Consider the following 17,942-nt stretch of genomic DNA (forward strand, 5'->3'; position numbering starts at 1 on the left):
GTGTCATCAAGATAACTAACTATGATTAATGAAAGACTTAAACATCTGTTCACTTCTATTTTGAAGAAATAACATTAAAAGAAATAGGAATTTTGTCCAAAGGTTTAGATAAAAGGGAATACAAAGCCTGATTTTTGTTTTTTATCCTGATTCTGGGTTGTTGGTGTGGCTTTTCCTCCTTTCCAGTTACCCATATTTATGTTTATCTTGAAATTTATTACTTTTATATATGTTATAATAGATCTTAAATTATATAAAAAATCTATTACTTATTATATTTGCTTTTCAAGCTAATAGATATATATATGCATATATATATACATATATATATATATATACATATATAAAGAGAGAGAGAGACAGAGATTTAGAACTTTTCTTCGACATGATCATTTAGGAAAGATTTAAACAAAGATTTAATAATGTACATTATTATCTCTCTTCACGAAGACCTAACTTCACAAAGTGATAACTCTTTGTGAAGAGAGATAATAACATACACCAGTGTGCTCAGAGCACTTGATCATGGGTTGTTGTAGAGGCTTTCCTCTTTCTTATTGGTGATCAATATTTCTATCTGTCTTGAATGTCACTATATCTCTATCTTTGTCCTAATATAACATAAAAAATTGGCTTACATTATAGGAATGTGCAGGAACTATCTCATACCATAAGTCAAGAGAAGATTGTTAAATTTTCAATGGGTGAACTGAAATCTGCAAATGCTACAAATGAGGGCCTAATGATGTTTATTGATTTCCTAGACTTAATAAAGTGATGGCAAAAATGTTAAATATGCATCTTCAACATAAATGTGTCTTATGTTCACTTTTTTTTCAGAGAACTAGTTGTTAAATATTTACTAGCACAGCCCTAGTATATACATAGAATAAATTGTATATAACATATAGAGAATGAATAACTTTGAGGAAGAGCAGAAGTGAAAGATACCATGTGAGAAATGTATAATAGGAAAAGAAAATTGGCTGATCACATGGTGAGAGTGAAGGATGGCAGGTGGACTGCCCCTGTGCACCATTGGTATCTTCCCAATTTCAGAAAAAAATCAAGAAAGGCCTCCGGCATTTTGAGAGAACCCATATGGCAAACTTGGACAAGAATTACACATGATGGGCAGGCATGTATGAGTTCTGATCTGCATCATTGAAAGTAGAGAAAACACATCCTGCTGGAGGGGACAACAAAATTGTTAAGATTATAGACACATTAGAGTATTTGAGAATAAAATAATAGGCTGATATATTGTATGTGTTAATGCAAATCATTAGAAATATAAAAGACATGTTGTAAACGTTGCAGATGTCTACAGAGTTTTGTAAAAACAAGATGTTGCTAAGAAGGGAAAGGAGTTACCTGAAATTAATTTACCCTAGAAGATAAGTTATTTTAGGAATGGTATTGCTGTACTGAGAGTGTTAGACTCTTGGTATCGAGAAGGCATACCTGCTTGTGTCTTTTCTTTCTTATCACAGTATATTATATTATAATTTCTGTTCTTTGTGTGTGATGATGATGATGATGATTCTTAAAACCAAATGTGTAAATACCAAATTATCTAAATTATGGTGGTGATCTTTATGAGTTCAAAGGACCACAGATGAAGAACTGGGAAAAATATTATAGGTCGTATTGATGTAATCCTCTCATGTTATAGGTAAGCAAATTGAGGACCAGAAAGGTATGGTCACTTACACGAGGTCATAAGAGAGTACGTGATAGAATCAGGATCTGAAATCAGATTTTCCAGCTCTAAATCTAGACGTATTTCCTTGTATCACACTGACTCTTAAATGTCTTTCCCATTTTCAACATATTTCTGACATTTGGTAATCATTGTTTTAGCTGAATTGGCCTATACCCTTCTTCCACCTCTGTCCCATGACATTCCAACCCCTGCCTTCAATGCCTTCCCCCATGTTTGGAATGCTCTTCCTTCTCATCTCCCCACAAATTGGAATCCATACTTCTATTCAAACCTCAGCACAAGATAATTTTCCTGTTTTCTCTAGTTGTTAATGGTTGTCCAAGCAACTTTTTATCTGTTTTATCTGTTTCCATGTGTTCCACTGCTTCTTGTAGAATGTAAGCCCCTTTAGGGCATATACTGCCATGGTTTTTATCATTGTACACCCAGCACCTAGCACAGTGCCAGGCACATAGCAAGTGCTCACTAAATGCTTTTTTTTTAATTGAGACATAGAAACTAGTATCCAGTACAATTATTTTTTTTTTTAATTCCTACTGTTTTTCTATAGTTGCTCATGGTAGGTAAGTGGTCTGCTCCAACCATTTTTTTAATCAATTAAGTAAGCATTAAGCTCAATAAAGAACTATTGGTAATTGAACATTTTCATTTAAAGGAAAAGTTACACTTTTCCTATTAAGGATAAATCAGGATAACTTATATTCTTGCTCTGTGGGCCTCCTCTAGTTAAGGAATTCTGCTAAAATACATAGAGTACAGGCAAAGTTAGTGGGGCTGTTTAAACATTCAAGTCTTACAGTGGCAGTGAGTCCTGAAGAAATGGGAAATAAATGCATGGTGGATTTTAATATATGAATGCTTTTACATCAGCAGTTGAGGCCTTATAGATTGATTGTCCATTTGAGTAACTTCTCGCAGAGGTTGTGTGGGAGAATTAAATGAATGCTGCCGGCACATTGACTAAGGCAAAATGTCCCTTGAAGTCAATGTTAGGATTCTTAAGTGTGATTTTTATTATGTGTTTGGGCCAGTCCATTAAACTTAGGTAACAGTTTTTCTGGTCCATGAATTTAGAAAGGTAGGGAAATACTACTTTGAAAAACACAATAGCTCAAGTTTTAAAAAGGGTAGTAGAATTCAACTCAGGTTATACCATTCTATTAATGTGAGAAAACCAGTTACATTTCTCCAGGGAACCAAAAAAAATTTGGCTAGATGGTCAGTGAAAAAGAGAAATCTTTGGGTAATTTTAGAGGAGGAGCCTGCCAACCTTGGCAAGTTTACCTAGTCGTCTAGCATCAGAAGAACTGGTTTAACATACTTGTAGTCTGACACTGAACTTAGCTACATCTGGGTCTATTTTTGCCTTTAAGTATTGAGTTATTTTTTTCACTTTCTAATCCATCAATTATTTCCAAAGTGAATTCACAGAAATTTATAGAATCATAAGAATTAAAGGTCATTTTGACATAGTCAAGGGTCTAAAGCTGGATGGGACCTTAGAGGCAATCTCACCCAACCCCCCTCTTCTTACAAATGAAGAAACTGAGGTCCAGAGAAGTTAAAAAACTCATCTAAGGTTCCACAGATATCAAGGGAGAGTTCAGTTTTCTTACCATTGTAGCATGCTACCTAATCTCCTCATTTTATAGCTGAGGACTTAGAGAGATTCACTGACTCACTCAAAGTCACACAGTAAATATAATTGAGATTAGTTCCTCTGATTCCAAATACAGTGCCTTTTCTACTCCTTTATTTCTCTGAGCACACATGATAATTTCTAGGATTATGGATGATACAATCTACTTGGTGACTTCTATTAATATCTTTCTAGTAAAAAAACTAACAAAAACAAATATATTTTCAATTGACTTGAGCTTAACTCACTTCAACAAATATTTTAAAAAAATCTTCTTTTGAATTATTTAGTTTACACAGACAAGACAGATATTCTCATCTCCATTTTAGTCATAAGGTAATTGAAGACCAGTTATACTTCATGAAAACATCAAACATCACAGATAAGCAGTGGCAGAACAAGAATTAGAAGCCAACTCACTAACCAAGCTAGAGTTATAACTAGAATGGAGTGAATGGTGCTTTGTCCAAGAAGTGATAACTTAGAGGGTCACCTCCTCCAAATACCAGCATTTTGCCAAGTGTATAAAAGGGTTTCCATGAGGTCCTGGGATAACACGTAGGTGAGGATAAGGTCTTCTGGGAAGATACTGTTCTATCCCTGTACGGAAAATTATGTCTCCATGTAAGTGACTACAGGTAAAGTGCTTGATTGGGGTTGCCTCTTAGCATGTCATGTGATGATGTTGGATCCTCTAAACCTGGTTCTCATACTTTGTCATCTGACAAGGCACAGAAAACTTCAGTTTCTTGTGCTAATTGCCATCCAGCTTAATCCAAAAAAAGCACTAAGAACTTGCTATAGAGACAATATTGTGCAAGATTCTATACTAGGCACAAATGTAAATACCTGAAGGTCCTTGGCCTCAGAGAATTTATGATCTAGTAATACTCATTGCCTGGACTCAATCTATAAACTTTTTTTTTTTGGCTAGGCAATGGGGTTAAGTGACTTGCCCAGGGTCACACAGCTAGTAAGTGTTACGTGTCTGAGGCTGGATTTGAACTCAGGTCCTCCTGAATCCAGGGCCGGTGCTCTATCCACTGCTCCACCTAGCTGCCCCCCTTGTAAACTTTTTAGACATGGAAACAGTTCTAAATGTGAGGTGTGCCAACAAGGGATAATCTATCTGAAATGAAAATAAACTGTAATCAAAATGCTAATGTAAATCAATGGGAAAATGCTTTATACTTACTTGATATATATGTACATATATATGCATACGTGTGTGTGTGTGTATGTGTGTGTATAGAGAGAGAGTCTTTCAAGAACAAAGAAAACCCACATTTACATGTTCTGTTAAGCTTCACAAAATACTTTCCTCACAAACACCTCCTAATGTAAGCAATGCAATAATTATTATCTTCATTTTTACAGAAGATGAAACCAAGGCTTGAGAGAAGCCCATTTAAGTTACCCATGATAATTTTAGAGCTAATGTTTTCACTCAGAACACAGAGCACATCAATACTTGAATAAGAAATTAAAGACAGTTGCTGAGATCCATCCTCTGTTTTTTAAGTATGGATCAGGTAGACAGAAACACATACTGATAATGAAGTATAATAGTACCTTCCACCCAATTTAGATCTATCCTGGGATACTGAAAATTGGAATACATTGGGCAGGTACGGGTTGGAAAGATCCTTCTGACCTCATCACCCACGACATTCAGTGTAATGTGAGTGCAGCACACACTTAGTAATAGCTAGCATTTACATAGAGCTTTCAGGTTTGCAACATACTTGCACAAATATCGGTTCATTTTATCCTCACAATGATCCTGGGACGTAGGTACTGATATCACACTCATTTTACAGATGGAGGCACGTAGATTAAGTGAGTTATCAAGGTTCATGCAAGTAGTAAGGGTTTAGATACACAAGGTTAAATTTGTACTCAGGTCACCTCTCTTGCAGGTCCAGTGCTCTATTCATTTTGTCACCTAGCTAGAACCTGAGAAAGGCCACTATGAGTAAGAAATTCATAAGAAGTTGGTCCTTGAGAGTCTAGCCTGTTCAATGATAAGGAATTGGTTCTACATTAAGATTATCAAACACCTTATGGCTCTGCTATTTCAATGTGTACATACTGATAGTACCCTAAACATTGAATATTGAACATTTAGGAATGCTAGGATTTTCTATTACTGTCAGACCTTTCCTGTCTATGAATGAAGGTTTATATGATTATAGAATGGAAGAGCTGCTAGAGGTCTCATAGGTTATTCAGCTCCCCAATTTTAGAGATAAGAAAACGGAGTGCAAGAGAGATGAAGGAATTTGAAAAGATCACCCAGGTACTTAGTAGAAGGGCTGGAACTAGAAGCCACTTCTCCTGATTCTTCATTTAGTGGTCTTTTTTTTCTGTACCAAATTGTCAGCAAGGTATTTGGGGATGTTAGAGGGGAAAAAAGGTACCTCATATTTCCTTCAGAACATGTGTGAATACTATACTATACCAACATTTGACCTGGTTTATTCTATGTCGCCTTCTTAGTAACAGAAACATTAAAAATATATATTAATTAATATTGAATATTTAACTTTATGTAACCACAAAACTTATACTTCTTATGTACTATTAAAATAAAAGTTTTAGGGAAAAGGAATTCCAGCATAGTCAAAGAGACTATGCATCTTTTCCCTTCAACATTAGAGCAGAACTTTGAGTTAACTATAAGATTTTTATTTCCTGGAATTATTGGAGATGGGATGGCTCTTTGATGTTTTTATTTACACTATTATATCAAAGCAATATATGCATATGTGTATACACATATGCATATATATATGCATACCTATATAATCTCAAATTATTTTATAGATAATTTTCATATAATATATGAATCTGTTGTTCTCTACATATGTACACATACACACACCTGAAAATTCTCTAAAAAATAATTTGAGGAATTCCCATGTGACGCTTTTCCAGTTTCTGTTTCATTGGACTGGAGAGCTACCATGGTAAGCAGCCATGGTAAATTCTGATTGATACAGTCAGCAGCAAAATTGGTCATTCATTTCTCTTGAGAATTTAATACAGAGCTTCTCCAGAGACATGAACAAAATACATACTGCTGCCTCCTGCTACTCCCCAACTGCCAAACATATATCAACTTAATTGACTGAAAGTTTAATATGAGCCAACAATTTAACACATTGCCATTACAAAGCAAACTTAGGCTGCATTAACAGAATTGCAATTTGCAGAGGCTGAGAAGGCTTAGTCCCTCTATATTCTGTTCTGGAAGATTGCATGTGTAATATTGGGCTCCAGTCTAGGCACCATATTTTTAAGAGTGAAATAGATACACTATAGTGTTTGTAGGGCAGGGCACCTATGGTGGGAAAGGGTCTAAAAACTACATCACTAAGGATGTTTGAAGGAACTAGACACATTTAGATTTAAGAAGCAACAATGAAAGGGAAACAAGAATAATATCTTCAAGGAGTTAATGGTGTGTGCCTCTGTGTGTGTGTGTATCTGTGTGTGTGTGTGTGTGTATGTGTGTGTGTGTGTGGTTAACAGTAGCCCCTCACATATGTCATTTTCTAAATATTACTTCATTAGAGCCTTCCAATATTATGGTGAGATGAGTAACAGAAGTATTATCACTCACTTCAAATTTAAAGAAACTGAGGCTGAGAGGGATTAAGTGACTTGCCCATAGTCACATAGTTGATTAGGATCAGAGATAGAATATGAGCCCAGGTCTTTCTGATTGCAAGCCTAGTACTCCAGTCTCTTTGACATACTACTTCTGAACATTCACCACAACAATACTAACAAGAAAAATGAATGAACACTTAAGTACTTACTATGTATCAAACACCATGCTAAGCACTTTACAAATACAAAAAAGAAAGTCCCTGCACTCAAAGAGTTTATGATCTAATGAAAGAGGAAAACAAACAAACACATGTTCAAGTGATGCCCAGGGAGGGGCACATTAGTATAGAAATTAACAGAGATTGATATGTGGGGCCATAAGGGAATTTATCGACACTTCTGTTTTCTAGATCAATTGCAGTGCTAATTTAATAATGATTCCAGAAAGGGGGGGCAGGAAATGAATTACTATGGACAGCAATCATGGTCTCTCTTCAGGGTGGAAAGAAAGAAGGAAAGAAGAGTTGTTTGATTTTGAAACTAAGAGGAGATCTAGGAACACGGGATGGGTGGACAATTGAAGGAGACATGAGAAAGAACTTTCAAAGAATTACAACTCCCAAGCAACAAAATGGGCTCATTCATTAATTCATTAAGTAGTGACTTTTTTGCCCCTAGTACTATTTCAAATGAAATTTAGAAGGTCATTTATCAAGAATAGTTCATAAGACCACAGACCTAGAGCTGAGAGGGGCTTCAGAGATCAAATAGTCTAATTTCTTCTTCATATAGATGAGGAAAATGATTCCCAGGGAATTAAAGGTCATCAATGTATTAAACATCAGATATAGAATCTGAACCCAAAGGTCTTTTGAATTCAGAGCCACTGTTCTCACTTTTCCATGGTAAGATGGAGGAGCATTTTATTTCCAGTTATTTCTTGCTAACAAAGAAAGCCATCTCAGTAACATGAATGAGTTTTTTCTCAATCACTACTATATTCAAAGTAGTACACCTCCCCCCACCTCATCCTACATAAATGGCCCTTTGATCAGGAGAACTCCCATCAGCATCAATAATTCAACCCACCCATCTAATACACTACTGAAAAAAAAAAATCTATTGGTTTTCTTCCATGGAATTTCTTACCATTTTTTTGTTGGAATTTTACTGTTACAGTGCTGTAAGAGAAAGATACAGAAATCAACCTCTCCTTTCAGGTTTGCCGTGTGATCTTGGGAAGGTGGATTCTCTCAGACTATTTTTTTTTAATCTGTAAAATGAGTATATACCCAGCCTACTTCATTAGATTGCTTTAAGGACCAAATGTGGTAAAATATGTATATATGTTTGGGGATATTTGAAGTGTGAAACACACCTAAAATGTTATTAAACTCTGAGCTATATAGACCTAGATATTTAAAACACTGCTTTATAGAGCCTCCCCTTTTTAATAACAAGGAAAAAACAAACAAACCTCTCCTAGTTGGATTATTAATTTCTCATTCAAAACAATGAAGCCATGGGTATTTTATATGAAACAAATTCAAAGATATGAAATTACTATGATAGTCAATGCATTGTAAAATTAGTCTATGAGCACCATCAAAAGGGCATAAGAATGGTGATGAATTACACCCATATAAAGAAATAGGAAGAGTCGCTAACAGCATTACTCCAATTTGGTATTTCTCAAGGGATTCACAGGCCGTTTGCTAAGACTGCATATGTTTTAACTCAAGGAAATGTCTCCACATTCTGTGGCTTTTAATTTCTCCACTCTTAAGAATTACGTATATTTGGCATGCACCATGTCACAACATTCTCCCTCACTGAGTAGACAAAATCTCTGCCAAAAGATTTAATTTTTCCCCATCTTCTCATCCCTTTGTATATAAAGTTGTTTGAGATCCTTTTGAGCTAATTGAAAAAAAAAACAACCTTTAAATTATAAATCTTACTTGATTATCTCAAGGATTTTTATTTAATATAAATACAAGCCAGGGGGAAATAAGATGTACCATAATATTATAATGTCAAATATGCAATTTGCAATAGAATTCCTTTATTAAAAACGCCAATTATTATTTCACATAAAATTTAATTGAGGTCATTACCCTCCTGGCAAGTTATTTCAAAATTATTTCTTATAATAAGATTTGTTATTTTAACATTTTCCACATCAATGCTTCTTTCACATCTATATGCTTTTTATCTATTTATAAAGATAATAGAAATCACCCATCATTCAGTTGAATTAATAAGGAAGATATATTTAAATGCTTGCCTAGGAAATGTGATCTTCTGTTTCTTTCACTATTAAAAAAAAGTCAATAATATGGTAGGGGGGAAGAAGCATTTTCACATCTAGAGAATATTTCATAAATTTAAATGATCCCAAACTTACAGGATTTCTAAGAAAAAAAATTCTGATTTTTTTTGAGGGGATGTGGGAAAGAGAATATGGATAAAATCTCTTCTGTAATGCAGATATATAAACCATACTTTCAATGCCAAAGAACTGTCACATAAAATTTTAAATTGAATGTTGACCTAAAAAAAATTAGAAGTAAAACAGAATTCAATAACATACATTTGTCGTTTCTTCTTAGTATCTTGAGCAAGAAGAAAAACAATTTTACTACTAAAGGTCATAAAACTATGTAAATAAAAATTTCAGTTCCTCTTAACATTGGATGTGAGAATGGTCTGTTGATCAAGGCTAAGTCCATTCAAATGATAGGATCATTATGGCTAACACGGAAGCAATCAGGATCATGAAAGACATCTGGAATACCAGATAATTTGAAATGGTATAGGTCTAAAATCATATCCTGAGGAAATAAATGCATATGAAATGTTGGCAGTGGGTTTTCATTATTTGTATAATGACTGATTAAATAGTCTACAAAATAAAATTCAGTTTACCATGTTCTATGGAGAAATACCATCATGTAAAGGAAATTCTGCCATTTTTGTCAATGTTTAGAAACTCTTAATGTGGAAATAACCTCCACCAAGAGGCAATCTATGACTTAGGACATAAATACTAGGGAGTTGTCTGAGGAACATAAAGTTTAAGTGACCTGTCTAGGGTCACCATAGCTAGTGGCACAATACTCTACCACCTATCCCATCCTGCATCTAACTATAATAGCATGAAGAAAACCACAAAAATATATGTTGTATAACAAAATTGCAATTCCCCTGCCCCACTTCACAGATGTGGAAAAGGGAGAGGAAGAGAGAGAGAGGGGAGGTGAGGGAGAGGAAATGGAAAAGAGGGAGAGGAAGAGAAGGAAGAAAAAAGAGGGAGGGAGGAGAGAGAGTGGGAGAGAGTGGAGTGAGGGGAAGGGGAGAGAAAGAACAGAGGGAGAGAAGGGACAGAAGGAGAAGGGGGAGACAGGGACAGAGGAAGAAAGCAAGAGTGAGAAAGGGAAAAGAAGAAAGAGGGAAAATGGGGGATGAGGGGAGAAGGGGGTATAGAGAAAACTTCTGTGGAGACTGCATCAAATACTTTTAGATAGCAAGTGGTTGATGTCTTGCTTGATCTTACAGTTGGAACAATGAATTAGAACTTCAGAATTTCATAGCAGTTTCTAACCTCTGTGATTATGTTACTGCCATGATATCTATAGACCTGTGCTTATAATATATATTTTTCACATGCTAGCAACTTGACTTATTCCAAACTCAAAACATATTCTCCACCCCTCCATTTTGTACCCTAATTTTTTTTACAAAGAAATATTTATGTCAATATAAATTAGGCTAAAAATTATTATTGTTTGCTAATAGATGTTAACTTCCAAACCACAGACTCACAGTAACAACTCTGGGGTAGGATTGTAGAGACAGATTGAGTGAGTCCTTCAAGGTCAACTAGTTAGTAGCAGTATGGGGACCAGAACCCATGTGTCTTCTTTCCCAATTCAGAACTCTTATAACACACACTCTCTAACGGACTGAACACCAGGAGTTTTTGATATTCAGGCACTGAACATGCTTTACCTTTTAAATTCAAATTCTATACAATGAATCTGTGTCCTGGTTCATAAATTCTTTGTAATATAGCAGAAAAAAAAACCACTTGGCTTAGAAACCCAAGGATTTGGGTTCAAAGCCCTACTCTATCACTTACTAAATGTATGACGGCCAAATCACTTAACCTTTCTGACCTCAGTTTCCTCAGATGTAAAGTCAAGTATAATAGGACTAGATAACCATTGAGGTTCTTTCTAGCTAGAAATTCATGAAACTATGAAAACTCCTTCAAAAATCAATTTTGCAATCTTAACATTTTTCATAGGATTTGGGGTTAAATATTTTTGAGAAGATAAACATATTCAGAGGGAAATGGAAAATTATGCACATATGAAATAGGGATAAACATTACAGCATATCATGTGGAAAGATTTTCAAGTCACATGAGAGTCTCATAGGAGGATTTTGCAACATATACTAAAATTAAGATGCTCACATTTTTATTCTCCTGATAGTAATTCTTGACTGTTCCTTCTCCTATGACTTATCATGGCATGCAATAACACTAGGTTCTAAAAGACAATGCCAATGGAGTACAAACACTAGCAGCTCCTACCAAGACGGTATGGTCCTGCTGTAGGGAAGAAGGGCTTATTACCATGAAGCTGGGCACCAGGCCATGTGTTTATTTGGTCACAAAACCTAAAGAAGGCATGGAAAGGCTGGTATGATCTGCTTTGGTGAAGGGAGTAGGCAGACCAGTGAAATTATGGATCTTTCCAAGAATTTCAGTACTAATACATATACCCACATATTGCCTTTCTTGTTGGAATAAAAACATAGAAGAGTCATGTCATGCAAGTGAATATAAAGCTCGATCAAATAGAACTTCTAAGGTTCCATGGCAACTAAGACTGGCCTGGCTGCTTGAGTTAACAAAGATTAGTGGCAGTCCGTTCTTAGAAGAAAGCTCATGGATCTAAATCACATTCCCCTGATGGTCCAAGCAGAGTCCAGTGTACCTACTTTCATTATAAGCTATTACCTACTTAGTATAGACCATGTTTTATTAGAGCTTCATAATTTTGTGTCAACATATGCAAATGTCCTCAGATGTTCCATTCCAGTGGGTGAGTTATTATAAATTGAAAATGATTACTCTGAATATCCATTTTTCTTCAAAACCTATCAGCATGAATTCTACATTTGTAAGTAAAAATGGATTATGCTAATATGTTAACTCTCTACCTGCTGGCCACTCAAACTCCTTTGCCTTACTCACATATAGTTGACATTTAAACACAGTAAAAACCTCTTAAGAATGCTTCACTGAAAAGATTGCCATTTTAGGGTCAGTTTTTTTTTGTCAAATATAAATAAAGCTTCAGAATCCCAAACCATTCGCCCATTTTTATTAATTTATGATTTTTTTTCCCAAGAAGGAATTCGACTTTCTGATTTTTTCCTGGTATATTCCCAGGGTAAATGTTGTTCCAGGATCTATAGGAAAAAAAAAAAAGTCATCTCCCAATCAGGAGAAACTCAAATTATAAAACTTCATTCAAAGTTTTTCTGACACAATACATTTTGAAGAACCCATTTAAACGTTTATCCCTAGCCAGGCTTGATGATGCTCACATGTAATCCCTTTTACTTAGGGAGCCTAAGGCTAGTGAATAAGATAACTTGAACCCTGCAGTTCTGATTTGCAATGGGCTGAGCCGAATAGGATGTTATAGGACCCTATGTCTGGCAGTTAGTGGTGTAAGACTGCTTTTTTTTTCCTGGCAGTTACTGGTGTGAGACCCTACTTTTTTTTTTTTTATAAGAATTCACATGTCTTTCATATCATGGTGGGGTAGGGGGAAGAAGGGAAGAGACTGAAGGAGTTGATGGAGAACATGACCCCTTACTACTTTGTGGCTGATACTATTTATTTTTCAATTGATTGAGACAACTTCATATCTCCCATATATTGAATATTTTGGCACACACAGAGAAGCACATTTTTTTCCAGTAACAAAGTCAGACATAAACATTGAAAATAAATTATAGAGGATGTTAGGTTTAAAAAAAAAAGATCAAGTTTGAGATGTGGGAATTTGATTTTAATTCCAAAGGAGAGTGACAGCTGACATTTAGCACATTCAGATAACTTGTTATACTGAGCTACTTCTGACTGAGGTTAGAATTGGGGATTGGGGTATCTTAGTCAACTTAAAATAAAGGGTTTGTACATATTTTTAAAATAGCCCAGAATGAGGCTACATTCTGCTCTTCTGCTTCTCTGAAGCCAATTGTTTCCTCATGCTGTGCCCTTAAGGCACAGTAATGTATGTCACAGCCTAAGACCAGCTGCTACCTCCTCTCTACCTCCATTTATCAGGTGGTAGCCAGAGCAGAAATCCACACCCACTCAGAACTAAAAAAGTTGCCATGTGCTAACAAAGACTTATTTTCAACCACTTGGTTGGTCACCTCTGCTCAGATGGCTGGCCATTCTGGCCTTGGAACCTGTCAGACTCCCTGTCACAGATCAGTTGTTGAAATTTAGCACTTAGAAGATTTCTCTCTTCTTTCATCTTCCCTTTCTCTTCCTCTTCCTCTTTCTTTTCTTTCTTTTTTTTTCTTTCTTCCTGCCCTACCCCTTCTTTCTTTCCTTTCTTACCAACTCTTTTCATCTCTCTTCTTCCCCTCCTTCCTCCCTTCAAGATAATTAGAGAATAAAAAAAGGACAGATGAAATAAACAGGAAAAGAATAAAACTTAAGCTTACCGTCATTTTAAAAAAAATCACAATTGATGACAAACTTAATTTGGTTGAGTTATCCTTTGCAAAAACATATGGAAAACATAGACATTCTGCCCATTTCTATGGTCCCCAATGTAATCCTGATCAGAATGTTTCCTTTATAATTTACAGACCTGCATCAGAAATAGCAAAACAGCTGCCTACCATTGAAGACTTCAGTGTATAAGCCTTTGAAACATAGGAGAATAAAAGATATACTATATGCAAAGTAAAGTCATCTATTCTCTTTGAAAATAACAAAGGTAACTTTCAAGTACACTTACTGTTTTCATCTATACAGATAAAATGTCTGGTAGGCAATTGTATAGAAGTCCATGGGTTTCCATAAACCACTTAAAATTAGAAAAAAAAATGAACGAGGAAAGTTATCTTTTTTAAAAGTCAATTAACACTTTAAACTGTCTCAGTGTTGTGTGTTTTTTAACATTGCGAGTTAGGGATGGCTTTTCACTGAAATATGGCCCTGTCTTTTAAGTTCATATCTTCAAAACAACATGCCTAAGTCATAAAGTATACAGATGGGTAGACAAAGTTAATCAACTGAGCCCAGCTTCCACTTCCAGTCACATAGATGTGAATGTGCTCAATACAGTAAAGAAATGGACCTGTTTGAAACCTACATTTACAATTATACAATTCCTACAATCACCCTGTCTTTCTTTCTTCTTTGGTAGACATTTTATGTACAACTTCTACTTATCAAAAGCAAGGTGAATGTAACATAAAGTGATTTGGATATTCAAATCTAGGAAGTAATTCTAAATAGACAACATACATGCACATACAAACATAGCAAATCTCCTTTGTTAGGGAGTTGTTTATCTATGGACAGTGAACTTAGTTTGTTCCTCATATACAGGAAGAGTAACTGTTCGAAGAATGTAGTATACACCTTTGTGATACCAAGGAGGTAGTAGAAAAATTCATATAATTCAATAATCATTATTAAGTCCCTTCTCCATGTGCAAGGAATAGACAGATGAAACTGAAAGAATTCCATCCTTCCAGGTCTTTACATTCCACTGCAAGGAAACAACAGGTTCACAAATCAGTTAATACAAAATACATACCAAGTAACTGGGGGAGGAAATTAGCAAAGAGGGATGGTGTAACCTGGAAGAAAAAAGGTACTTGAACTGACCTTTAAAGGAAATTAAGGATTCTTTGAGCCATTGGTAAAGAAAGCATGGGGAACAGTCCATGAAAAGGTATGGAGATCCAATCTAGAATGTTATATATAACTAAGAAAAAGTAAGAGGACTGGGCTTTCTGCAAAATAAAGAAATCAGCTTCCATGGAATCCATTATCATGGCTATGCACATGATTCCCATATTTATGTAGAAGACATTTCTCTGCTGAGTTTTAATCCTTAATTTCCAAGTACTTGCTGGACATCTCTACCTACATGCCCAATATGAAGCTTAGTATGTCCCAAATAGGATTTACAATCTTTCTTCCCATCCTATGGCCTCAGTACTTCCCTTTTGCAGCTGAGGGCATGCTCATTCTTAAAGTTATCCAGGTTCACAACTTTGGGGTCATCCTCAGTTCTTCCCTCTCCTACTTTCTAGTAGCTATCAGTGATAAAGGCTTGTTGATTCTACTCTGCTAGGACATCTCTCCCATCCATCCCCCCCTCTCCACATATGCATGCTTAGTATCCTAGTTGCAATAGCTCAAAAGAAACATGACATGTGAAAATGTAGAGACATCTCCTCTCCAAACCTTCATATCTGTGCCCAACTTGTGCTCGAGCCTTCTGAGCTAATGCTGGTCTGATCAGCCTCTGTTGGACACACCGTACCTTGACCCCAACACATTGGTCCTCTTTGAGACCAAAGGATGACAACCAACTAACTACCCTAGTTTGAGAGCTCATTACCAGTTGTCTGAATTACTGTACTAGTTTCTCATTGTTGTCCCTGCTTTGACTGTTCTTCCCTTTCCAATCAATCCTCAGCACAGGTGCCAAATGGTTATTCCTAAATCACCAATCTAACCCATCAAGAAACTTCTATAGCTCCCTATGGCCTCTACCATAAAACAAAATTGCCTCTGACATTAAAAACCCTTAGTAATCTGTCACAATCAGTCACAATCTTGATCTCTTTAGTTATTAGAACTCTTCCCCCGACCCCAAAACTACTTTGTATTTAAACTGTCGGTATTTTGTATGTGTTTCTCCATGTTATCCTCCATGAAAACAAACTCCTTAAGGGGGAGGGATTGTTTTGTTTGTGTGTACCTAGAACCTACCACAGTGTTTGAAAGCACACAGTACTCAATAAATGCTTGTAGAACTGAACTGAATTTTGATCTTCCAATATCTCATCCTGGGAAATACGGAGCTAAGTTATCTTTGAAACTTCAAGTATTAGCACTCATGAAATACCTCTGACTGATAAGGAAATGTGTGTCCGAGGGAAAGGAGAGGTAAAACAACCAAATTTACAGGCAAGATACCTAGGTTCCCATATCACTTTTACTGAGTGATATTAGGCTAACTGCAGCTAAAGACACAGTTATCTTATCTATAAAATGGAAATAACTCCCCCTAGCTGAACTGTTGTGAAGAACAAATAGGTGAGGAAGAACTGATATCTTCAAAGTGTTGCAAGTATGTATTTTAAACTTTCAACAATGGATATTTCAAATACAACAAATATTCCATAGATTTGGAAATAAAAGTTTCAAACATCTTTTCTGATTACAGGATGATGTAATTAGAAATGGGCAGCTAGGTGGCATAGTGGAGAAAACACAAGCCCCAGAGGCAGGAGGACTTGAGTTCAAATCCAGTCTCAGACACTTACTAGCTCTGTGACCCTGGGCAAGTCACTTAACCCTGCCTCAGTTTTCTCATCTGTAAAATGAGTTGGACAAGGAAATGGCAAACCACTGTATTATCTTTGCCAAGAAAACCCCCAAATGTGGTCACGAAGAGTTGGAAACGACAGAAAAATGACCTAATAACAACAAAATAACCAGAATCAACTAATTCCCAAACTCTCAAAGGATAATAGGAGTTGAACTTGAAGAAACCTCACAGGCTCTCTAGCCTAATCTTCTCATTTAACAGATGAGGAAACTGAGGCTTAGGTAGGATAAATGACTTGTCCAGGATCACACAGGTAAGTATCAGAGGCAGGATTTGATGGCAGTTCCTCTTTCTCTAAAGATAGTCATTTTCTACTATCCCATCTCTCTCTCTCTCTCTCTCTCTCTCTCTCTCTCTCTCTCTCTGTCTCTCTCTCTCTGTCTCTCTCTCTCTTTCTCTCTCTGTCTCTCTCTCTCTGTCTCTCTCTCTTTCTCTCTCTGTCTCTTTTATTCTAAACACCTAATTTACTGTGTGGTCCCTTCACAATATGCGTGTTAGTTTTCCTAGGAAATAACAAAAAGAAAAATATCCAGAATAACTACAGAGTGTAGCAGCTAGGTGGCACCCTAGGACATAGGGTCCCAAGTGTGGAGTCAGGAAGACTTATTTTCCTGAGTTTAAATCCGGCCTCAGACGATAACTAGTTCTGTGACATGGGCAAGTCACTTTAACTCAGTTTTCTCCTTTGTTAAATGAGCTGCAGAAGGAAATGACAAACGACTCAAATATCTTTGCCAAAAATAAAAAAGGGGATCAAAAAGTGTTGGACACAACTGACATGACTAAACCACCACAACTACCTACAGAGCAAATACAGGATAATCACAGGGTAAGGGGAGAGCATGAATAAGGGGATCAAGATTGTGACAGACTGTGAAGTACTTTTTTATCCCATACACCTATTTTACAAAGTCCCATAAATGAGGCATAGGATAGGAAAATGACTCATCTAAGGTCATACAGATGGAAAGCAGGAGAGGTGTGATTTGAACCCAGGTCCTCTGACTCTAAAGTGATACCATTCCCATTGCCAAATAATCATCTATATTGACCCTCTTTTTAAAAAAAATCTCGTTTTTGCTGTGGTAACATAAACATTCTTTAATCACAGATGATTTCTGGTTTCTACTATGAGATGATAGAAATAGTAGGGGCAAAGTGAAGGATCACAAGAAGAAATAAAAGGAATCTTGGAAAGAAAGAAAGATGCCCTTTGAGTGTTCTTTGCCTCTGTCAATGACAAAAACTGGCAGTTCTGTTACTGTGAATGATGATGCTGAAAACAAAG

This window comes from Vombatus ursinus, unplaced genomic scaffold, assembly GCF_900497805.2.
Source record: "Vombatus ursinus unplaced genomic scaffold, bare-nosed wombat genome assembly UNPS02014821.1, whole genome shotgun sequence".
Lineage (NCBI taxonomy): Eukaryota > Metazoa > Chordata > Mammalia > Diprotodontia > Vombatidae > Vombatus > Vombatus ursinus.